The sequence below is a fragment of the Podarcis erhardii genome, assembly GCF_964252035.2.
Source record: "Podarcis erhardii genome assembly, chromosome: 9".
Taxonomy (NCBI): Eukaryota; Metazoa; Chordata; class Lepidosauria; order Squamata; family Lacertidae; genus Podarcis; species Podarcis erhardii.
The window spans coordinates 24,172,962-24,198,590 of NC_138512.1; the positions used below are offsets into that span (position 1 = coordinate 24,172,962).

The window sequence follows — 25,629 nt, forward strand, 5'->3', positions numbered from 1 at the left end:
CTGACTATAGTGAAGTGGGGAGAGAGGAAGCTAGGTACCCATATTTAGCTTTAACTATCATATCCTTGAAAGTTCACTTGGTGCGATTCTAATAAAGGAGCCTTCCATGTTGCTGCTTTGACATTTAGGTGCTAAACCAGAAGAGGAGGAAGTCCTGCTTGCAAAAGGAAGTACATAAGAGTCCGTGCTTTTGTTCACAACTCACATTGACCTCATTATTTCCCCACTTTAAGAAAGAGAGATCATCAGAGAGCACAATTTTAAACCCCAGATGCATTTGCTAACTCTCCTCCCATAAGATCTTCAAAACTTGAATGGTGGAACAACTTTAAAGGGCTCACAGTCATGCCAACCTGGATGAAGGCTGGAAGACAAAGACCTACCAGCTACCTCTCTCTCTTGTCATGAATCTACAGCTGAGTCAGAAAATAAATGAAAATAAATAAATGCAGCATTATAAACAGAATTATTATGACTCACGTTGCTGAGGCTGTAAATTGCAGGTAACCTGATTGCGGTAATTTAGCAAGGGATCTCAGTGTGCATAAGAAGACTTCTGAATGCCGATCTAATGTGAATGTACACTTGGAAGCGCATTAGAATAAGGGCTCTACTCTGGGCTACATTGAGTTAGAAGAGTGGCATTTCAAATTGATGTGGATGGAGCTATGTATCGCCTTCTAAAGAAACTAGTTGTTGTGCAAGACCTCTTCTGCATAGTCTGGATTTAGGGACAGCTTTAAAGTAAGGTATATGCACTAGCTTTTCCTGGTGAGATTTTGAGAAACATTTACTGCCTCTGAGAATAGGGAATTTAAACACCTCAAATATGTGCTCTCTAACAAACAAAAGCCATCCCCTGCTATTTGTGGGTGTGAATACTGATTATGGGATTAAAGTGTCCAAATATTTAGAAGTGTTAAACCTTTCTAAATATAGTTGTGCTTTCACATTAGCTAGGTACAGTGTGTTACCCTCTGTACTGATGCAAAAAGGTGTTACGCCTTCCTCTGGTTGTAGACTTTATGTTATTGCAGGACCACAGAGAGGCCGACTCTGTTACACATGTCTTAACTATACTGTCCATTTTACGCAGAGATTGTGTTGACATTTATGGTAGATTTAAGGAAATCTTTAGATGACCCAAATGGATGTAAATCCTGGCTATCACAAAGAGGTTTTTGTACACACACATGAAAGTGAATGCAATGAGGATAGAGAAATCTTGACTTGGAACACCAAGGCCATTAAACTCCCTTGGGTGACCTTGGGTCAGTCACTGCCCAATCTAAAAAGCAGAAGAGCTGATTCTGAAGTTTTCATTTGTTTATAAATATCAAGATGACAGGCTTCTCTGAATAAATTCATGAATATGCCATATCAAGAGCAAATATTCCACTACTGGATTGTGGTTTGTTTGACTTGCAGATGTCAATGTAATATTCTGGGGAAGCCATTCTTCTGTGACATGTTTACCAAACTAGATGATGCTGAACCTCTGCACACATTTTCATACACAATTATTTTTTTAATGTTTCTGAGAAAACCTACCGTGAATGCAATTACTTGCAGTGTTTTTTGAATTTTAGGAAAAGTTGACATTTGTTAACCGTGGAAGTTAACATTTGCAAGAATACAGAACCTCAATGCCATTCCTGTTCAGCTATGTGGGTTCAGTGGGTTCGATCCAGAGTAAGGAAGCAATCCAAGCCCAAGATCCCCCCAGCTGAGCAAGTTAGGATCCAGCAGATCTCTGGCTCAGCTGGCTGATTCGCAGCTCAGCTAGGGCTAGGGCTATGCTGTCATAACGCCTTCATCCTGGCTCAGCCAGGTCATAAAGCTGACCTGAGACTGGCAGATCGTATACCGGCATAAGCTCTGAAAAAGTGGCATTCTGGGGAGGTGGCAGGGAAGTGTTGAGAGCAGGACCAGGGGGAGGACTTATGCTGGATCCTAACTCTGTTCCGCTCAGTCACATGACTTGGCAACTTATGCTGGCAAAAAGGGTGGTCTAAGGTGTTTTTCCCTCCCCCAGGAGTTCAAATTATTTTATTTTTGTGATTTACAGAGTCTAAAAACCTCCCAAGAACCTTTTATGCGTCATCCCCAGCAGCTGGTGCATCACCCCCCTTGCTGTTTCGGGTGTAGATGAGCTGGGCTCTGTGCTTGGATACCAGTTTGATTAGGCCTTTGCTGAGAAGCTCCTGGAGCGCAGCTCTAGCCAAGGAGCCTCAAATCTTCAGCCTTTCAGAGACCACAGCAGGTGTGATGAGTTTGTAGTTTGGCACCTCCTTGCACTGCTTGTCGTAAGTAGCTTTGTCAAACAGAACAAGGTTGTTCAGCTTGTCTCTTACTTTCCCTTTTGGGCCACTTCTTCTTGGCTTTTCCGCTGGACTTGTTGACGGGGTCCTTGTCCTTCTTGGCTGACTTGCCTGTGCCCTCCTTCTTCTTATCATCCTTTGGCAGCATGGTGCAGTCGGAGTGGCTACCGTAGCTGCTTCTCAAGGGTGGTCTAAGGTGAACTGGTTTGGATCTGGTGTATTCTACACCAGCTTATTTTAAGTCATTCTAAATTACACTGTCTTTCCATATTTAGGACTGCTCATTTAGCCATACCTAGAGTAAACCCGGACGCGGTTGGTGCTGTGGTCTCAACCACTGAGCCCCTTGGGCTTGCTGATCAAAAGGTCGGTGGTTTGAATCCCCATGACGGGGGAGCTCCTGTTGCTTGGTCCCAGCTCCAGCCAACCTAGCAGTTCGAAAGCATGCCCCAAAGTGCAAGTAGATAAATAGGTACCGCTGCGGCGGGAAGGTAAACGGTGTTTCCGTGCGCTGCTCTGGTTCACCAGAAGCGGCTTAGTCATGCTGGCCACATGACCTGGAAAAACTGTCTGCGGACAAATGTCGGCTCCCTCGGCCAGTAAAGTGAGATGAGCGCCGCAACCCCAGAGTCGTTTGCAACTGGACTTAATAGTCAGGGGTCCTTTACCTTTACCTTTTTAGAGTAAACCCATTATAATCCAGTCTGGATCCGCCCTAATATGACAAAGCAAGTGAAAGGCGAAAGCTGTTGTTGCATATAATTGCCCAATGATTGAGCAATGCAATAAGAATATGAGGGGATATTTGGAATTTGAATGCCCCCCCCCCACTCCTTTGCCATCTACATTATACCTCCAGCTGTCCCATTTCTTAATCTTACACCTTGGTCTCTGCTATGCTGATATGATGGGAAAATATTTATTTTGCTGCACAGTGAGTGCTAATCAAAGTAGTCATTCAACCTTTTCTCTCTTTAATCAAGGGCTACTTTTCCCATCAGTCTAACACTGATGCGATTGATAATGGGGAAGGTAAAATCAGTTAACATGTTGAGAGCCCTATAGGAAATGCGCTGAAATCGGATTACTCCGGCAAATTACTCTCTAGGCATTTGTACAATTGTGGATTTATTAAAGCACTGATATGGGCAGCATTTCAAAGCCCTGCTACAGCATCTCTGTTGCATTCATGATTGCCATGAGATGAAACAGACGCAGCAATTGTGTTGCACAAACTGCCTATCAGCTCCCTATCAGCTTGTGTGTAAAAGGGGGCTTAGAAGCTCATACCGCATACTAATGTTATGAACATGGACTCCGTGTCATAATTCATGAATCATAATAACTAGGGGACTCTAAGGCACAGGGAGATCCTGATCATTTATATACAGTAGGTGGGATTTTATTTTCTATGATTTAGTTTCCGATTTACCGGTATCTTTCCCGTTACCATCTATATGGTTGCTATGATTTTAGATTGGGTGTAATGACTTAATATCTTTAGGTTTTGTATTCCCTGCCTTAAGTTGGACATATTACTGACTTTTTGGTATTGTTTACTTGTCTCTGTGGTTCCATAATGATTTGAAATCTGAAATAGTAACAACAATAACTAATTATCAGTCTTACCCCTTTCATCTGCATCCTGTGTTTGGTTTTTTAAGGTGCCTTTCTGGCATTAGTTCAGCTGCATGTATATGCTCAATAAGATAAAAAAAGGTGTTTTGCTTTTTGCTACTTAACATTTGGCCGCTTTTCCAACTTGCAGTAAAGACAGTGGGTCTGAATGGTTTTACAAAGCACCAAGAATGCACGATCGCAGCAAAATACTGACAACAAAATTTCACCTGCCCAATAAAAAGTGAATGAATGTGGGGAAATCATAATTGCAAGACAGGCTTTGCTGGGAGGTTTGCCCCTGACCAAAATAGGGGCTGCAACCATGAAGGCCCTGCCTTGGGTCCTAGTCAATCACACTGTGTATAAATGGCAAGCACAGCCAGGCTTCCTCAACAGATTCCATAGAAAAGATAGCTTCATATGGGAATACTCTAGTATAGTCTTTGCCAGCCAAGCCCATCAGGCATTTGGATTACAAGTCTACTCAACACCAGCAAACACAGCCATGCTTGCTGAGGTTGCTGAGAGTTGTAGTCTGGAAGGTAAAGGCTGCTATAGCACAAAAAGTAGTTTATCAGTTTTTCTACTTATTTAAGTCCCTGGCGCTACATGGTTGAGGCTTCAGTTCTGCACACTTTTAACTGGGAGCAAGTGTCATTGAATTCAGGGTAACTTACTTCTGAGTAGGCACACATCGGACTGGGCTACTTATTTGGTTCCAATTCAGCCTAATGCTCGGCCCGAGCTTGTTTTCCTTCAGTACTTGTAGCCAAAAAACCCCCACATAGAAAGCCCAAAGAATGCCTTGGTGCCCTGCAAAAGGAATCCAGAGAGGGATGCGTAATTACATTATCATATTTATAGAGATCAAAGAAAAGCTGTTCCAGTAGCACAATCGCTAGAGTCATTGTAACGAGAGAGCCAAAGAGGAATGTAATGGAATCTTTTAAGAGGAGACATAGGCATTATTATCATTTATTGTAATGAAGTGCATGTCACCGTGGGTTGTCTTGGTTTTTTATTAAAAAAAACCCCTTCATTATTATTGTCAGTTTCCTGGGAATAAATAAATGATTGTTCACAATTCACTAGATACAAGGTTTTATGGCATTTAGCTCTCTGTAAACAATGAATGAAGAAGCAGGGAAACTGCTTTTAAAATAAAGACCTCTGTGGCCCATTCACGAGCTTTAGCAATAGGTGCTAATTCAGATGTGTTCAAAGAACTTTTCCTTTTCGTAGAATATTGGAAATTGGTTTTGCATTCCACTTGCTGCCAACATGAATGGCAAAATCGCTCAGGGGAAAATATTGCACATTTCCCTCGACACACACTGCGCATGCATGCTGTAATATATGAAAACAGCAGCAAGGATGCTTCAGGAATGTCTGTCTGGAAACCTTCTCCTTCAATGCATTTGAACCAGGGCATTTGCGGTGCCCTTCCCATGTGTCGCTTTTAGAGATCGGTGCCATTCATCAGGAAAATGGCAACAGACTGCCTAATTATAAACTTCCTTTGCTAATGATTAATAAGCAGCAAGGTAGTTTGTTAGAACGTTAAAAAGTTGCCCTATGTCTCCTGAAGATGAAGAAAGACAAATGTCACTGCTGTACCTAGGACTGAAGGTATGTGCAAACAGAAGGCAAAAACTGTTACACAAACATACGATGGCCCCAATTGGGAGGGGGTAGTGCACCCCCAATGCTTTTTGGATTGCATCCTCTCATGCCTGGGGATGGATGTATTTGTCAGTTTCAGTTCCTCGCAGTTTTTCATTTTTCCAATCTTCCGTTCATTATGTCTCATGTTTGCAGTAGTTTGCATTTTTTTAAAAAAACAAAAACCCTGATAAATATTCATTCATCATGTGCATTTCTCCTCATGCACATGATGTATACAATTTTGCTTAAGTTAGCAATGGCAAACCTAGACAGCATCTTAAAAAGCAGAGACATCACCTTGCCGTCAAAGGTCCGTCTAGTTAAAACTATGGCTTTCCCAGTAGTGATGTATGGAAGTGAGAGCTGGACCATAAAGAAGGCTGAGTGCCGAAGATTTGATGCTTTTGAATTATGGTGCTGGAGGAGACTCTTGAGAGTCCCATGGACTGCAAGAAGATCAAACCTCTCCATTCTGAAGGAAATCAACCCTGAGTGCTCACTGGAAGGACAGATCGTGAAGCTGAGGCTCCAATACGTTGGCCACCTCATGAGGAGATAAGACTCCCTGGAAAAGACCCTGATGTTGGGAAAGATTGAGGGCACAAGGAGAAAGGGACGACAGAGGACGAGGTGGTTGGACAGTGTTCTCGAAGCTGCTAACACGAGTTTGACCAAACTGCGGGAGGCTGTGGAAGACAGGAGTGCCCGGCGTGCTCTGATCCATGAAGAGTCGGACACGACTAAATGACTAATCAAAACAACAACAACAACACTCACAATGGGACCCACTGGACTTGCCCCTGACACTTTGGAACAATAGTTTCCTATAAGAAAGCTACATTTGGAGTGAGAAGGGGCTAATATTGGTTGGGAGCGGGTATTGCTGTTTCAGGTTATTTTGAAAAAATCAACGCAACATTTTTATTTTTATACTTTTTTAAAAGAGAGTTGAGAGGGGAGAACTCTGGGAGGGGAATAGGAGACTCCTGGCAGCTCTCAGTTTGCAAACTTACAGCTCCCAGGATTCTTTGAGGGAAGCCACGCCTGTTGAAATGGGCATCAGTGGAGCACTTTGGGCTCCCAATTTTCAGTGGCATTGTGTGCAACACTAACCCCCATCTCTTGTGCTCCATCCTACATCATTGTTACTGTTTTCCCCCAATAGTGCTGGCGCGAAGTGCAGCCAAACTGGTTGTGCTACCCTAAAACTGTCTCTGCTGGCATCATGGTGCTTTAAACATATGGTGTGCGTGTGACCTAAGATGCATTTCGACTTTTATTGTAACTGAAATCTGTACTTCTTATTTGAAAGTCTAGAAAATATTTATAAGACCCTCACCTTGTGAAAAGCATCTGCCTCATAGCAGTTGTGTAGAAATAGGTCACTGTAATTTGAAGAAGAGAATCCTTGAGGCGCTGTCAAGGGAAAAAAATCAAGTTGGGCTGGGCAGTACCTCTCCTTGTTTAATTAGCATTATGAGGAGCAAGCCCTTTATGGGGTTTCGCAAAGCTATCAAAGAAGGAAATTACCTAATTGTAGCATGAAGCATTCTTCATAAAAAAAGAGAGCTAAATATACAGGTAATGGCCCTAGTCTGATTTATATTTCAACAAATATCCGTGATTATGAAGGTTAATGGCCTGTTAACACTTGTGGATGAAGCTCTTCTTTTAAGCTATGCAGAACCTCAGCAGGCAGAAAAAGGAAGAAGGGCAGCGGTGTTCACAGAGGAAATCTTACTCAAGGTGCAGAAGTTCAGAGGTACTTAGAAACAATATGGCTGCTTGGAGTGGTTTCAGATGGGACCAGAAAGAAGGAGAGGGAGGGAAGAGGACAGGCAATGAACAGGAGGTGTGAGAAATGTTTGGTTCTGGTGAGAGGAATCAAGGCTTGCAGTAATAATTCAGAGGCCTTGTATCTTGAGACTATGGTGCCAAGTCCTACATGCCATGGAAGTCCTTGCGCTTTGCAGTTACCTAGAACAGAAGCTGACAAGTTCCCTCCATGTACATGACTCCCAATCATTGAATGTATGGAGGTCAAACTGACAGATTGGGTGGGATCAGGGACATTGGGAAGACCTGGTATATGACATCATATTTCCCCCTCTTCATATTATCCCACCATGCAGAGGGCTAATGTCCTCATAGAGCCAGAACAAGGATGGGGATTCAGCTGGACTAAGCCCATTAGATCCAGCCAGCAAGGCAAAAGTTCAGGGATGATGGGAGCTGTGGTCCAACCACATCATGACACTAGAATAATAAAAGCAAGGAGAAATCTCACTTGAACAGAATATTTCGGCTTTCCTTTCATCTCTCATTTTCAAATCAATTCTTCCTTTTCCCAGTCTTGCTTTTTCTCGATTGTGTATGTGTTGCTATGGGGCTGTTTTCACATCAGCCATGGCAGAAGAATGAAGCATTATTGAAATAACGTTGCCAACCATGCAACGGAAAGGCTTTGAGGGAGATTCATGATTGGTTGGGCTAACCAACCAATCAATTAAAGCTGACATTCCCTCGACAGAACGGTGGTGATAGAGGACAATTGAAACCAATTAGTCACTTCGGCAGCCACCTTGCAAGCTCTCTTCCTCATCATTTCATGTGACACCTGTTCTTGATGTTTTCTATTAGGAAAAGAAACAACAGGATCTTTTAGCTGTTGACTATGGAGAGTTACACACCCACAAACGATGCATAGGCCAACATGTTTTCCAATGCTGTCATATCTTATGCAGCCGGTTGCGATGATACACAAGAGCAGGCGTAGGCAAACTCGGTGCTCCAGATGTTTTGGGACTACAACTCCCATCTTCCCTGACCACTGGTCCTGTTAGCTAGGGGTGATGGGAGTTGTAGTCCCAAAACATCTGGAGGACCGAGTTTGCCTATGCCTGCACAAGAGTGTGAATACACTATGGCCACAATTTATGAATTCAATATAAACACATGAAGTTGCTTTATACTGAGGCAGAGCGTTGGTTCACATAGCTCAGTATATTGACTCACCTGGAGATCCTGGGGACTGAATCTGAGACCATCCATTAATGCTCTACCACTGAGTTAAAGCCCCTCACTGAACAAGACATGTGCAACACTGGGACACCAGAGTTTCCTGTTTCTAAATCTAGAACTGTCTGGTGACTATTTACAACCTAGCCTCTGGATTGCGGGTGGTCACCCACTATACCTTTCCCAATAGCCAGAACTGTGCAGCTACTGAGAGATGCCATCCTGAATTTTCTAGAATAGCTCTGCCAAGCCCAGCCCCACACAGACTATGACATAGCATATGTCCATATCCAACGTGTTCTGTTCCCAGAGCATAAGCAAAAGCTGTTGCTGCCCACACTCCTTCAGGCCAGCAGAAAATTATGTTGGCATTAGGAATGGTTTTTTTTGGGGGGGGGGCGTGTTCTAGGGACTTTGAGTCCCTGTGTTTCTACACTCCTGGTCTTTTGTGAGGAACTCTATTTAGCCTAGGCTGTAGACCACTGGTGGCAAGTCACACATACTTATTATCATAGGAGCCACCCCCCAATAAAATACTTTAAGGGGCCAGTCTCTCCCCCCCCCCCAGGTTGATGGGCCTGGCCATTCAAATGGTGTGTGTTCTCCGGGTCTTGCGATTGATTCTGCAAGGCAGTGCTAACTTGGACCCCCCAAGATTTTATTCAAGTTGGCACCCCTGCCTATTATTAAAAACAGTGGTACCTCTGGTTGCAAACGGGATCCATTCCGGGTCACGATTCACCATTTCGCGCATGCGCGTGATGTCATTTTGAGCGTCTGCACATGCGCGAATGGTGAAACCCGGAAGTAACCCGTTCCATTACTTCCAGGTTGCCGCGGGACGTATCCTGAAAGAACGTAACCTGAACTGAATGTAACAAGAGTTATGACTGTCCATTGATATCCCAGCTTTTCTCCAAAGGAGCTCAAGGTAGCATAGCCAGCTCTCCTCTTTATCCCCACAGCTTAACCTGTGAGGTAGGTTAAGCTGAGAGATAGTGGATGGCCCAAGGTCACCCAAGTGAGCTTCATTTGAGCTTTGGTCTCCCAGGTCGTGGTCCATCAGTCTAGCCACTACATGAATATCAGTGATAGGTTTTTACTACTACTACTACTACTACTACTACTACTAATAATAATAATAATTGTGATTTACATCTCACCTTTCCTCCAAGAAGCCTTTACAGCCTTGTGACAAGCTTCATGGCTAAGCAGAGATTTGAACTTGGGTGTTTCATGCTCATAGCTGGCACCCTAGCAACTCTTCTGCACTTGCTTCAGTGTGACCCAGCACTATCCATACTTCCTCAGAAGTTAAGTCCAATTGAGTTCAATAAGTAAGGTGTTCATAGGATTGTAGCCATGCAATCCAATTCTGTGTGTTCTTAGTTGGAAGCATGTTCTGTGGGACTTTTTCTGAGGTTCATGTGCCTAGGACTGCAAGTCTCTCTCTCAGCAATAGCAGTGTTTTCTCCTCTGGTTATTGATCCTTTTGTCAGTGCATCACAATCAATTTTTCGCATTTGTAGCTGCTGTTTTCCTCTCCCTTTTCCAAGAAAGATCTTTGATAAATGGTATTATTTTGTGATTTGTTTCAATTACCCTCAGCCCGATTCATCTTTCCGTTGTGTGTCTGGCAACTGTTACCCATTCTGCAAGTTCCCTCTTTTATATTCCATCTGATTTCTGAGCAATAGTCAACACTTTGTTCTGTATTTGTTTTCGCTTTTACATGTTATCAGCTTTAGAGTTCTTCTAATGAGGAACAACAGCATTTAAACAGGGTTCTGCTAGCTGTTTGGGTACATATTTATGAGCCATTGCATAACAAGTGCAGGCAATTCACACTTGTCAATTGTTTGGAGTTCTGCTGATTACTGTTTCTGTAATCATCAGGGTGCTTTATTTCTTTTAATATCCTCCTGCATAAAGACTAATTATTCATTCACTGATGTCCCTCTCCTTTCAAATTCTGTTTTAAAAATATTCAGAATTGAGATATCCAGGCATCCTGGTAATGAATGATGTAGCAAGGCCTATAAATAAATCATAAATTATCCTCCCAGCTGTACAGAAACATGGGCTATCAAATTATTCCAAAATCTATTTCTTAGTTTATTTTTTTTTAGATGGCCTAAGTTCAGAGAACCATATGGCATCTTTAACACCATAAATCCATTCAGGTTTGAAGAGTCCTGTTTGTATCATTAGAGCTCCTTTTCATCTTTTCCCCTTCCACTCTCAGAATTGACTCCTGTCTTCCTGACTGCTAAATCTTAGCTAAATTAATTGTGATGTGTTGTTATGATTAAACTGGCTTGTCTGACTATGAATGCAGATTGGGTTGCCAACTCTTGAACCAAAACATTTTTGGTATCTCAATAGGCCCTGTTCACTCTGGAGACAGAGCCAAGAGCAGACCCAATGGTGGGGCTGGAAAATGCTGGAAGTTCTTGGTGGGTTCAGGTGGAGCTCAGTGAGTCAGGGGCAACTTCAGGAACACCCCCCCCAATATTTCAAATTACTTTCAGCTGAGGTGTTTTCTGTTTAGTATGTGGGGTGGTCTTGGACCATCGAAGGTCTTTATTTTAACAACATATATTAGTAATAGTTTGATCCATTTTGAAGAGTGGTTGGATTTGTTTAGATGTTGGCAAAAACCAGTATAGCCCCAATTATGCCAATCAAATAATCTCACTTTCAACGACTAACTGCATGAATGGGACTTCCTCGAATTACCGCTCCCGTAATCATGGCTCACTGTGTTTAAGCCTCATTAGATGCATGCCATAATTTCAGTTAAAATTTACTGCGCCTCAATAATATAAAATTGCGCAAAATGTTTTGTTTTACAACACACATAAAATTGCATTACGTAGGTGATAAAATGGATGGCCGTCTTCTTTGTTGTAATATTCCCAAGCGTGCATTTGTTTAATCTCTTGAATGAACATTCATAGCACCTTGTACCTTTTTATAACGGAAAATGGCTCAAAACATAAGAACAGGAGTTGATCCTGCTGGATCAGGCTGGATCAGGCCCATCTAGTCCAGCATCCCAATCTCACAGTGGCCAACCAAATGCCCATAAGAAACATGCGATCAGGACCCAAGTGCAACAGTACTTTGCCTGCAATTCCCAGCAATTGACATTCAGAGGCATAAAACCTCTGACAGTGGAGGTAGAACATAGCTATTACATTTAGAAGCCATTGCTAGCCTTACCCTCCATGAATTTGTCCAGTCCTCTTTTAAAGCCATAAAAGTCAGTGGCCATTCCTGCCTCCTATGCAAGTGAGTTCCATTGTTCAACTACCGTATTTTTCCGTCTATAATATGCCCCCCCCCTATTTTGGGGGACTCAGATTTAAGAAAATGGGGGGAGATGTATCCATGTATAAGATGCCCCCTAATTTTTGACATTATTTTTTAGGGGGGGAAACCTAGTCTTATACACAGAAAAATACGGTATATGTTGTGTGAAGAAGTCCTTTCTTTAGTCTGCCCTGAACATTCCAGGATTCAGCTTCATGGGATGACCACAAATTCCAGTGTTAGGAGAGAGGGAGAAAAATGTTTCGCTTATCACTTTCTCTATGCCATGCATAATTTTATAGAAACAAATGCCTAGTCAATCTCCTTTTTTCTTCCTTCAGCCGGACAGAGAGTTCTTTTTTTGGCCTTAAGATGCCTCTTACTCACCTTTCCTCTGAATTTCAATAAAGAAATAATTTTTTTGAGGAAACAGGACAGGGGACAGAAGATTGATAGAGGAAATAACAAATTATTTTCCCGAGTTGGGAATGAGATATAAGGATATCTGTTAATTTCTCTCCCTGACAAAGAAGCAAGATTCTGTTTTATCAAGTTTAGTTAAAGCTGAATTGATGCGTGATTGTAAAAACACAACACCAAACCTGCATTTCAGAATGCCATCCTTGTACAGTAGTTGCCTTCATTGGTAAAAAGGTAAAGGTAAAGGTAAAAAGGTAAAGGTTAAGTCCAGTCGAAGGCGACTAATAGGTTGAGGTGCTCATCTCGCTTTCAGGCCAAGGGAGCTGGCGTTTGTCCACAGACAGCTTTCCGGGTCATGTGGCCAGCATTACTTCTGGCGCAACAGAACACCGTGACAGAAACCAGAGAACACAGAAACGCTGTTTCCCTTCCATACCTATTTATCTACTTGCACTGGCATGCTTTCAAACTGCTAGGTTGGCAGAAGCTGGGACAGAGCAATGGGAGCTCACCCCATTATTGGTATTTGAACCAACCTTCTTATCAGCAAGCCCAAGAGGCTCAGTGGTTTAGACCACAGCACCATCCGCCTCCCTACCTTTATTGTACCTGATGGTCAGCTGCTTCATCTCATGTCATTACCTTGTGTAAAATCCCTTCATGAGGAAAGGTCAATGATATCTCCACATACTCTTGATTCTGAATGTAAGGACTCCTTGCTCATGCAATGCTGCCTTTGAATACGACATACAGCCCCCAACTCAGAAGTCCATTACCATGCCACACACAGTTACTTCTTTTATTTTGTTTTATACAATTCAGGGGCCCATTTCTTAAACGCACGACACATGTATCTCCCTTCAGGTTCTATCCTTAGCTGTCGACTCCTAGGGGCTGAGGCAGTTTTGCCCCCCCTGCATTTTTTGAGGGGGTGGGCCCCCTCAATTTTCAGAGGGAATTCGGCTCCCCCTGGGCTCTTCACAACATCACCCAATATCATGTTGGGGCCCCTCAATCATCTGAAGAAGCTGGCACCTCTGGTTCTATTACTGAATTTGTTGTTGTTGTTGTTTAATCATTTAGTCGTGTCCGACTCTTCATGACCCCATGGACCAGAGCACGCCAGGCACTCCTGTCTTCCACTGCCTCCTGCAGTTTGGTCAAACTCATGCTGGTAGCTTTGAGAACACTATCCAACCATCTCGTCCTCTGTAGTCCCCTTCTCCTTGTGCCCTCCATCTTTCCCAGCATCAGGGTCTTTTCCAGGGAGCCATCTCTTCTCATGAGGTGGCCAAAGTATTGGAGCCTCAGCTTCACGATCTGCCCTTCCAGTGAGCACTCAGGGCTGATTTCCTTAAGAATGGATAGGTTTGATCTTCACTGAATTTAGGAACTCTGAATTGGAGACTGTGGTCTCCTAGATTTGGGGGTGTAGAGGCCTTTGGTAGGCCTGGCTTTGCTATTCTGGAAGCTTCACTGGTTGTAATAGCAAAAGGGAGAGGATAAGCCCAGCATCCTTTAACCGCAAGCTGTAGTTGCCGCGAGTCCATTTGCCAAAGTGACAGGAGCTGAATTGCAGCACTGAATTAAAAATGGAGAATTAAGGATCTTTTAAGTCCTAAGGAGTCTGTCCTCAGCAGTTGCTTAATGTAGCTTAAATAGCATCATGGAAAACTATTCATCTTTTCTGGTAAAAAAAGCAAAATGTGTGTGTGTGTGTTTGGTTTGGTAACGTTTATTGCAGAGTTTGTATGTTTCACATTCGCTTAAATATTAATGTCAGCATCTGTTGCATTCTATGCTACGACAGTTATCCTAGGCAAGCAAGGAAGGTTAAACACTTTTTCTTCCTGTCATCCCCAAGCATGTCTCATTTCTATGCTTGCTTCCCTGAAGAATTGACAGTGGACAAAATGGCTTTAAACTGGAGCAGAGAAGAGGAGGAGGAGGGAAAAATCTGAAGAGAGGACAGATGCCATAGAAGTTGATGAGTGTTACTTGGGCCAAAGGGAGTCTTCAACAGAAACAAGACAGGATTGTTGAGAGCCTATTTTTTAATTGTTTATCTTCTTAGGTGTACAACAGGTAGCACAGGCCTGTAGGGAGATTCAAGGAACCCATGCATATTTTCCTCATACAAAGCACTTCATACAAAGCCCAACTGGGTTTAGTTCCATGTAAGTGTGCACAATCTTGTATCTGTATCTCCTGTGGTTTTTTTTTATTTAAAGGTGTATTACATTTATTATTAAGCAGGTGTATTACATTTATTATTATATTACATTTATCTATGTCCCATCTTTTCTTCAGGGACTCAAAGTGGCTTACAAATAAAATAGACAGCTAAAAACATAGGAGTGTCAGAAATAATTTAAAAAAACAATTAAATTATTATTATTATTATTATTATTATTATTATTTACCACACTTTATCAAAAGATCTCAGGGTGGTGTGCAACATTAAAAGCATTTAGTATTGCATACTACTAGTAGTACTAGTACTACTACTAATTTTATTATTTGTACCCTGCACACCTAACTGGGTTGCCTCAGCCATGTAGATCGTTACAATAAAAACATCACAGCACCAGCTCTTTCCTTAGGAACACTAAGCTCCAAAAACTTGTTTAAATAAGAAAGTCTTCACCTGCTGGCAGAAGGGAAGGAGGCAGGAGGGCTCCCTCTCACAGCCTGAGCCTTTAAGGGTGGTGGGACTGAGAGAAGGGCTACCCCTGAACTTCTCAGGGCCCAGCTAGGTTTGTCTGAGGGAATAATGCCAATTATGGTTCTTTCAGTTGCATATTTTTTTTGAATTTTAAATTCAGTTCTTCACATTTCTCCATTAAAAAAATTGCTCATGAAAATTCATCAGCATCTCCACACAAATTTCTCTTGAGAAACACATTTTTCTACACAGCTGTGACAAATATCCATGTTTTTGCAAATCACTTTCCTCTCATATATATAAAGCATTTGCGTTATGTGATTAACATGAAGAAATTTGTTTAATGCACCTTTTACCCTGGGGTGTGCAATTTTATAAATATTATTTGCTGGAGAAATACATTTTGGACAAGTGTGAATCTCAAAGGCTGGCTATGTCTCATGTTGTTTCAGAAAGTGTGGGTTGAGTAAGTTTGCCTCTAAAGCTGAACTGTATTTCTTTCCAATCCCTACCAGGGAGTAAGCCCAATTGAACACTGTGTGCTTTACACAGCGTAAATATGAGTATGGATCAGGTGGGATGTACTCTTAAGTGCCTGCATGGGCCTGGCAAAACGGGAAGGTTTTCAGTGGTCACTGAAGTTGCCAGCTGAATCTCTATTGGACAATAAATAAATAAATAAATAAATAAATAAATAAATAAATAAATAATTTGTACCCCGCCCATCTGGCTGGGTTTCCCCAGCCACTCTGGGCGGCTTCCACAAAGACCAAAAATACACTAATATGTCATACTGTACATTAAAAACTTCCCTGTCTCCTGAATGTCAGGTAGTTGTTTATCTCTTTGACATCTGGTGGGAGCGCATTCCACAGGGCGGGTGCCACTACCGAGAAGGCCCTCTGCCTGGTTCCCTGTAGCTTTGCTTCTCGCAATGAGGGAACCGCCAGAAGGCCCTCGGACCTGGACCTCAGCGTCTGGGCAGAAGGATGGGGGTGGAGATGCTCCTTCAGGTATACTGGGCCGAGGCCGTATAAAGGCTCGATTTCTCAATCATTTATAACCGTGGAGAGATTTTTGTTGCTGTTGCAAAAAGGAGAATGGATAGGTATGTGGAGGGAACATTCAACAAATAAAACATTTAGCTTTGGGTAGTGCTGCACAGAAGGGAGGAAAGTTTAAAAGCCCTCAGTCCCCCTTCTTATGATTTTTTTTTTTCTTTTCTGGCTTCCCAGTTGAGTTAGCCAGCAAAAAGGAACCCGGCTTTATTTGTCATGGCAGGATAACTCCACACGTGGAGAAATTGTTGAATAGTTTGTTTAAATGTTAGGGTTATTGTTTCACAGGATGTGTACCATTTCAAAAGCCAGGGTGCATATCCTGCCCTAGTTTTTACAGCTGGGTAGCAGGTACTGATAAGTCACTGTAATTAGCTGTGTCAGCAATTGTGAATGATATATCATGTACAGTATGTACCGTACTTTGCCGCCCTGGTGGGTGGATGTTGTTGTTTAGTCATTTAGTCATATCCGACTCTTCGTGACCCCATGGACCAGAGCACATTGGGGACTCCTTCCACTGCCTCCCACAGTTTGGTCAAACTCATGCTGGTAGCTTCGAGAACACTGTCCAACCATCTTGTCCTCTGTCGTCCCCTTCTCCTTGTGCCCTCCATCTTTCCCAACATCAGGGTCTTTTCCAGGGAGTCTTCTCTTCTCATGAGGTGGCCAAAGTATTGGAGCCTCAGCTTCAGGATCTGTCCTTCCAGTGAGCACTCAGGGCTGATTTCCTGAAGAATGGAGAGGTTTGATCTTCTTGCAGTCCATGGGACTCTCAAGAGTCTCCTCCAGCACCATAATTCAAAAGCATCCATTCTTCGACGATCAGCCTTCTTGATGGTCCAGCTCTCACTTCCACACATCACTACTGGGAAAACCATGGCTTTAACTATACGGACCTTTGTTGGCAAGGTGATGTCTCTGGATGGGTGATGATTATAGGCACTATGTAAGATGTATGTTTAAGAAGTTGTTATTAAACCTTGCAAATATATCTTTGCATCTCTTTCCATCTGTGTGGTCTACTCTGCACGCACTCTGTGACATGATTCAATGCCCAATAGAAATATCCTTCGTAATTGGCTACAAATGGCTTTTGGTGATTCAGCTGATTTTTCTTTTACACCTGGACCTTGACCTCTTATTTTGAGCCCTTCCGGCCCTTAGTTCTTTGACTTCTCAATTTTATTTGTTTTTTCCTACTTGCCTGTGGCTTTTACCCTTTGATTCCCACCTTTCTACAATTTCTCAGTATAGGCAGACAGACAGACAGACAGACAGACACTGTTCTCCTTGGCTTGGTTACATCCCGCCCCCCTTTGGAATTTCTGTGTTTTTCTTCCTTTCAAAACTTTGCCAAGTTATTGTGGTTGTTAATGGTTTTTCTTTGGAGGCAGTCTGCAAGTGGCCAGAGGCATGTGGAAGAATAATATGTAAACCCCTCAGATACTGCTTTTGCTTTAGCACTGTATTATGGATCTGATCTCTGTGTGTATGCTGAGAATTTGACCTCCAGCAAACAAATGTGGAAATCAGTAATAAAACATACTGTTCCTTTTGCTAGTTCTAGAACCTCTGTAGGAGGCTTAGCTTTTTCTTTCTTTCTTTCTAGTATATGCAATCAAATACAGTCCATATGTCCTCGGGGAAATGTGTGATCTCTGGCATTTGTAGTTGTTGATGTTGCTGCTGCTAGAGGCAGATGCAGAGGTCCCAGTTTTGATCAGGGAATTAATGGGGCGGGGGTGGGGAAATAGGGGCTTACACACACCCCATGCCTCCTATTCATATCCTTCTCCTGCAGCTACTCTTAGCTAAAGAAGTGAAAACATAACAGAAATACCGGTGCTTTTCAGCATCTCTTCCACTGCTGGTGTGCATGCATACAAGACAGAAATGCAAGTTTAAATGTATTTGTGCCAGGTTTTCAAACTAATGCAAACAAACATGTAGGAAGATGGATTTGTATGCTCATGTCTTTTTTTAAAAAAAATAATATTTATTAAGAGTTTCCAATTATAACAATATAAAAAAAAACAAAACATCCAAATTTAAGATCTTATTTTCCGTAACATCTTTCCAGGACTTCCCCTCCCCTCCCCCTCTTATATTCCAATTCTTACAAATAAATTCAGCAATTTATTATCCCAAATTTTAACCTCATTATCATTAACCCAATTTAAAAATATTTTCCCATCTCCTAAGATCGACCTATTCCCTTCCACGCGTTCCCCCCTTTAATATACATAATAGATTAAAATATAATAAAATAAAATATGATTTTACAGCCTTTGGATTCCAAATTTCCCTCCCCCTTTTCCTGGTTGCGTTCCCCATATTGATCAACATCTGATGTCTTCCTGGAGCTCCCACATTTATTTAAACCATAGTCCTTTACCAGTCTTCTTTAATTTTAAATGTCCAATCTTGGAAGGAGTCTATCTCAAAAAGGCCCATTTTTTCCATCCAGATTTTTATATACTTGGGAGTAAAAACTCCAATTTTATTTCTTAAACCTTTCAAATCTGGATGTCCCAAATGTTCCCACTTCCAACTTTGTCCAATTCTTATTATTCTTGTTGTTCTTGTTAATCTCTCTCCTCTTTCTTTTCCTGTTTTCCTGCACAAATGTTCTAATTCCAAAAGCTTCTAAATTCCACTGCAGAGGCTCTGTTATTCAGGAACGAAACATGATGCCAAGTCCCTTCCATTTTTCAATAGATAAGTCTATTGTCTACTTTAGTGTGTAAACCTCTGTAGCCAAAATAGTGTTCCATTTCTGCAGTTTCCCAGGAGATAAAAAGTTCTGTCAAATTCGATGCCAACAACTTGTAATATCCCTCGGCTCCTCTAGGTAGATTGTAGTAACTCAGTTCCCTTCCAGATCACGTCCACCAGTCAAAGTAACTTATTATTCCTTGTTTTAAACATTTTGTATCCAATTTGTAACAAATATAACCGGCAAAGTCCTCGTAGCAAAGTTCTCATTTTTGTTCTTCTGCTTTGACAGCTCTTTGACAGCTGTCAAAACCTCTCCTTGTCTTCTCCCGGCGCTCTAACTAAAACGCTCCCAGGTTCCGGGGGGGGGGGGGGTTGCTTTTTGAATAAATTCCACTTTTCTCCTCCAGCTCAATCTTATAATTTTCCATCGCGAAATTTCATAACTTTATCAAAATAAGGTTGCGCTCAATCTTAGATGTTAAGTCCTTTACTTTAGCTCCTCTACAACAGGGGGGGGGGCTGACTTCCTTTTTATGGCTCCCCCGCTCGTTCCGAATTCTTTAAAAATTTCTCGCCTTTTTTAATCCAAGTTCCGATTACTCACGGGTTATGCTTTTAAGTCCAAATTTCCAATGGAAGAAGTCAGCGCTCTCTGTCGAATGGCATGCGGCTTCGCTCGGCAGGGGAAGCGGAGGACTCAAAGCACCACCCCCCCGTCACCCGTTCCGCAGCCTTTAAAAAGGCTCCTTCGCAGGTCGGGGGGGCTCAAAAGGTGCCAGCCGAGTCACCATGTCCATGGGTTGTAGCGCCCATGGTTTTTAAGGGTCCCCGCGTCGCCGGCGCGGTAGGACCCAGCCCCTACCGAGTAGGCTCCCTCCGGAGCTCGGAGGGAGTCCGCCATTCGGCGATGGCGCCAACCCGGAAGTCCGGATTTGTATGCTCATGTCAACCTTTGTGTAGATTTTGTGCCACTTGCAGACCATTTGGTCTGATGTGCATTCTGAGCCATCTATTCAGGACCTTTTCCAGAGAGTTGCACATTTTTGGGATTTGATGTTCTTTTATACACATATCTACAAGGATGCGGGTGGCGCTGTGGTGAGCTCTCGTTGTTCGGTCCCTGCTCCTGCCCACCTAGCAGTTTGAAAGCACGTCACAGTGCAAGTAGATAAATAGGTACCACTTCGGCAGGAAGGTAAACGACGTTTCCGTGCGCTTGCTCTGGTTCGCCAGAAGCGGCTTAGTCATGCTGGCCACATGACCCAGAAGCTGTCTGCGGAGAAACGCCGGCTCCCTTGGCCTATAGAGCGAGATGAGCGCTGCAACTCCAGAGTCGTCCACAACTGGACCTAATGGTTAGGGGTACCTTTACCTTTACCTTTATATACATATATAAAAATAACTTCATTCCTCTATGAAAATGTATGTGAAAGGAGAGAGAGAAAAAGCCTTATCATTTTCACTGTTATCCTTCTCTGATGCTGATTTTCTGCACTGTTCCCCACTCTGTGCTGTATTAATGAATTAACTATGAGGCTGACATTTTTTTTTTTTTTAAAAAAAACAGTTTCTTTGTGGAAACTTCACAAACTTCCGCTCCTTTTCTTTGCCCCTATAACTGCTGCTGTTCAGAAAAAGGAATACAGAGTTTATGTATAAATGTGCACACAGAATATATTTATATTATAAAAGCAATCGGTGAAACTGTTCTCCTTGATGTCCTTGTAAGTTTCACTGGAGATAATAGCTAGGAAAGGGCAGTGAAGGAAACGGTGTAGGCAAGGAGAATATCTTTAGAAGAAGGATGGCTAAACAATGATCTTCCAGATGTCATTGGACTCCAACTCCCATTGGTCCCACCTAGAATGACCAATCGCTAGGGATGATGGGAGTTGCTGACCAGCAATATCTAGAGGGCAACAGGTGTCACACATTCTCTTGAATTAGGACTTCACCAGAGTACAGCTGCATCAGGGAATTATAGAAGAACCTCTGAGGAAGAGAGGTGCTTCAGTATTGCGTCTTGCACTAGCTGGACCAATTGCACTGATTTTTAAAGAGGAAATTTCACTGTTTGTGAACAGAGTTAATGCTCATTGTTTAAAGTGGGGGAAGATTAATTATAGTGCTATAAACGCACATGTGATTTTTCTAAGTCTGTCTTAATGGGATTACAACCGACAGATTCCTTGCTTGCTCCTCCAGTTTTAAAGGAGGCTCTGCACCTTTATTAGTGGTAAACACACAGAAATTCCACGTCTACCATTTCCCCTCATGGAGATGTGGCTTTGCTTGCCCTCGGAAAACTTAAATCTCATCTTTTGCAAGACTTGAAAGACAGAATTGGAAATCTCTAGCATTGACTATGAATCCTCTCTGTGCAAGACCTAGGGTTGTGTAGTCAACCTGTCAACCCTTGTGAAGTAGTCTAGCTTGCCCAAACTGATGAAGTATATATATATATAAATTTCTGGACTGTGCCACTATGAGGTATCTAAACTATACCACTAGGTTTCTAGAAATTAAACATTAAAAGATCTTGGCTAAGTTATTTTAGGAAATGAATAATAAACAAACAACCTTCTCCTTGAAGGTAGTATTGGCAAAACCTATTTGGTGCTCTCTCTGATACGACTCAAAACTCCTACAATGACACAGAACTCTGAACCTCTGAACTCTGAACTAACACATTCCAGTTAGTAGGTCATTAATTATCACTCCCTTGAGAAAGCTTGACGAATCAGGGAGCGGTCTCCATGTCTCTGTTATCACCAGGCAGACTTACTCCTTCAGATGGCCTTCTGGCTGTCTGCCAAACTTTAATTGACTCTGTGTGAGTAGCTGCACGTACACAGTTTCCCAACAGGTAGTGCATGTGTGAGGAACTTATTTTCATTGAGAAGTATTCAGTCTGGCGATCTACCTATCTACTACCCACAGTGGTATATCCCAGGAAGTGTTTTACGACACCACACAATGTTTCCTGTGAAAAAGGCCTCAGAAATGAAGTTCCTCTGCACCTCCAAAGACTTCTGAACCTAGGTTGGGAATGAGGTCCAGACGGGAGTTCAGCAACACATCTGTTTGTCCCATCATTTGTAGGCACGGGGCCAAGAGATTGTTCTCCTGCCCCACAGCTTTCTCTGGAAAAACCCACTGTTTACTGCTGAATCAGAACAAAACATTAATTCGCGGAAAACCCGATTGACATTTCATCAGTAAATGGGACCAACGGAAGTGTGCATGAGCCCTCAGCATCAATGTGCTTTTTGGTCTAACAAGGCATAGACTTGATTTGGTTTAACAGGATTACCGTTCCACTCACATAATTACACTGTGGTGAGAAGCCATCGGATAATTGGGGCAAAGTTAATTTTTTGTTTCAAAAATGTAGGTAATGATTGCACATTTTGACTGACTCTTTTCTGTGCCGTGCAGTTACGCTGTTTTGTAGACTTTTTATTCTCCACAGTATAAATTAATTATGCGCAGATTGATCTGCAGCTGCCATTAGAACAATCTTGTGTGTAACATGCTTTGCCTGATTACCATAAAAATTTACGCTGATGCTAATCAAACTTGCCCCAATAGGAATTTATAGGTCTAAATTGAGTTTTGCTTATGGATTGTCTACTATAGAGAAATTAAAGCTTGTTGCTGTTTCCAGTTCAATATATTGGTCTATTTTAAAGCTCTCGGTTTTAGATCTGCTTGTGAAATCATTATTCTGTGCTGGGTGACATTGTCAATTTAGTGTTAGTGTTAAATCACAGTCCATTTTTATGCTTCAGAGATTTTTTTAAAAAACCCTGTTTGTGAAGTTAAAAGTTGTGGCTAATGTACGTCCTGCAAATACCATGAGCAAGTTGAACGATTGTAATTTATGCAGCCACAAGGAAGCGTAGCTTACCTAAAGAAGTAGCCTCTTTTTAATTCCTTCAGTGTTCCCTAGTGGAGTTTGCTTATCTGTAGCTCAGCCAGTCCCCAAAAGAGTAGAGCGGACCAAAATTCTATTTGGATTAAAGCTGTAAAAACAGAGATTATGGGGATTGAAACACGGTTTTTTATTTTATTTTTAAGGCTTGGTTCTGCGTTCCACTGACAACTTGGCTCGTGAAAAATGTCTGAGGATACAAGTCTGCTGTTGAATATAAAAGAACAGTTTAATAATCTTTAAGTAAACAACCCAAAGCTTACTGTAACTCTGTGGAATTAGGTTGAATGAGCTCAGGGTCCTACAGTTCAGCTTCTGAAGTGAAACATGTATGATGCATGTTGTACATCTTTAATAACAAAACATGTTAGTTGTGGTACCTTTTTATTTTGTCTTTTTCTCTGGCCTTGCTTCTGTGTCTTTCAAAGCAGCCTTAGACAGAGAAATTTAGCTGGTGAAGCTTTTCCATTTGCCTAGATATCTGAATGGGTAAATCTTTACCCAGTGCCTGTGCCAGGCTATTTTGAGCCCCAAGCAAGGCTAACTACTTGCACCCTCCCTGTCAGGGAACTGCCATCAGAGCCAGAGGAGGAGGGAGGGCTCCAGAGGGATTCCGGAGAGCATCCCAGGAGGGAGAGAGGCAGCCCATCTTCTGGGGAAGGAAATCAGTGTAGCACCAGTGGAGAAGGGGGGCAGATGGGGGAATCAGTGAGGGGGCTCCATGACTCCTCGCCGGAGACCAGCAGGGAGAGCACGGGTCCTCCGCTGCCCACACCCTCCCTGCGCAGAAGGCTTCCGCGCAGGGAGAGTAGGCAGAGACTAGGCGTCAAAGAGCTTCTTTGCTGGAAGAAGTTCAAGAAACGCCCACTGACGGATTCTGCCAGCGATTGAGACAGCCACGGATGAGTGGCTGTCCAGACAGAAAGGGTTCACCCAGGTAACCCAGCCAAGCGTGGTGCCGATTTATGCACAAGCAACCCCTAGAACCATTACACTCACCACCGAAAAAATTGCTAACTTCAATTTTCAAAAATGGATGTCTTATAGAAAATGAAAAGCACAAAACTTGAAACTGCTAAATAAGTAATTCAACAATCTTGGATTATCTTTTGCAAACACAAAAGGAAATGTTTTAGCACACAAATCATTTCGAATAATCCTGTGAATTGCAGTGTTGAAGTTCAGGTCTCCTGAAAGTTTCACTTTCAGGCACAAAATCTCACTTTGCATGCTTTTTCCTTTGAAAATGATGTCACCAGTTCCTTCAGGTCAAATATTGATGCTTGGGCCTGTTCAATTGGTATACAGGTGACTTCTTATTTACATGGGATTTATGTTCCTGAGATAGTGTGTAAAGCCAAAATTGCAAATAGTCAAAACACATTGGGTGCAATGGTGGGTGGGCTTGCCAAAGTCTTTTTTCCTGGATGCCTACCCCTTTCCACCCCTTTTTTTATTTTTTGCCAAGAGTGTGAAGCTGAATGCATGCAAGTTAAATGTGCATTAAGTTGTGGTTTACTTGTAGATGCCAAGCCAACTAGTCTCTCTCTTTTTTAACATGGTTGAGCTTTTATGAGTTTGAGCTTTGAGAAACTGTGTTCACTACTTGCTATTGGCAATGGAAGTGTGAGATGGATCCTTAAGAGAAGCAAAAATATTAGGCACATTATCCAACAGTTTCAGTTGTATGAAAAGAAATACTCCTTTTGGCGGCATAAACTTTGGAAGTCTTTGAGCTTTTGCTATAAGTTCATAGCACAGATGTCAGCATCAATTTAGTTGTTTCCGTTGTGCATCAATGATTTTTCCAAATTTTTACAGGCCTTAAGTACAGCTTCAGTAGAATACTGTTTATATCATACAGGAAGCCAAATTATATTTTTATATTTTTATAGTTGTTGGAATCTCTCTTCAGCAGATTGCACATGTAAGACAGCTTAGTAGAAGCCTACTTTGAATTTCTGCTTTGGATTTTGTAGTGCCTCTTTTTGGGCCTTGTACAAAAACTACCAGTGTGGTGTAGTGGTTAAGAGCGGTAGATTCGTAATCTGGGGAACCGGGTTCACATCTCCGCTCCTCCACATGCAGCTGCTGGGTGACCTTGGGCCAGTCACACTTCTCTGAAGTCTTTCAGCCCCACTTACCTCACAGAGTGTTTGTTGTGGGGGAGGAAGGGAAAGGAGAATGTTAGCCGCTTTGAGACTCCTTCAGGTAGTGATAAAGCGGGATATCAAATCCAAACTCTTCTACTCTTCTTCTTTCTCCTTTTTCTAACTTACTCTGTCTCAAAGTTTGGTAGCATTTCTAGCTCCTTTGCAATCTCTGTAGCCTCTATCAAAACTTGTTGAAAACCCTCATCACCTCTATAGCTCACAAGGCAATTCTTGGTCACTTGCAATTGGCTTGTAGCTGAATTTAAATCAGGTTCCTTACTTTGTAATAGCTTGTTTATAAGATTGACTTCAAAAAGGATGTTGTACCATGTAACAAGGAATACCACAAACTTGAACTTATAAATTGCATCAGCAAGAGCCTTAGCTTCAATTCGGAAAGTATTTCCAGATAAACCTTTTAGGCTTGTTTCATCAAAGGTTTCTATTAAAGCATCATACATACTGCCAGTGGTTTCAAAGCATCAATCTGGTTCTCCCATCTTGTTTTGCTCAATGGCTTAGCAGTTATGTCTAAGACTGATGCATGGCTAGTTAGAATTTGCCGATGCCAAGTCAATGCATAGAAATAGTGATAGGTCTGTTGAACCAAGTTGTCTACCAAGTTTAAAGAGTGTTTATTGCACGGCACAAAAAAGGCGATGAGTTTATGTCCAGGACTCTCTCTTGTATGCCATTTTCTTTGCCTTTCAACTCCCACTATCATAACCTTGATCACACA

At 42.3% G+C, this 25,629-nt stretch overlaps 1 protein-coding gene and 1 pseudogene across 3 annotated transcripts in view; one reads left to right on the forward strand and one right to left on the reverse strand.

Annotated features, from left to right (window-relative positions):
* SGCZ (sarcoglycan zeta) overlaps positions 1-25,629 on the forward strand; it is a 548,799-nt gene that overhangs the window by 112,267 nt on the left and 410,903 nt on the right. The window lies entirely within an intron of this gene.
* LOC309349782 (small ribosomal subunit protein eS25 pseudogene) lies at positions 2,033-2,498 on the reverse strand (annotated as a pseudogene). Its single transcript has one exon. The product of its transcript is annotated as a small ribosomal subunit protein eS25 pseudogene (transcript).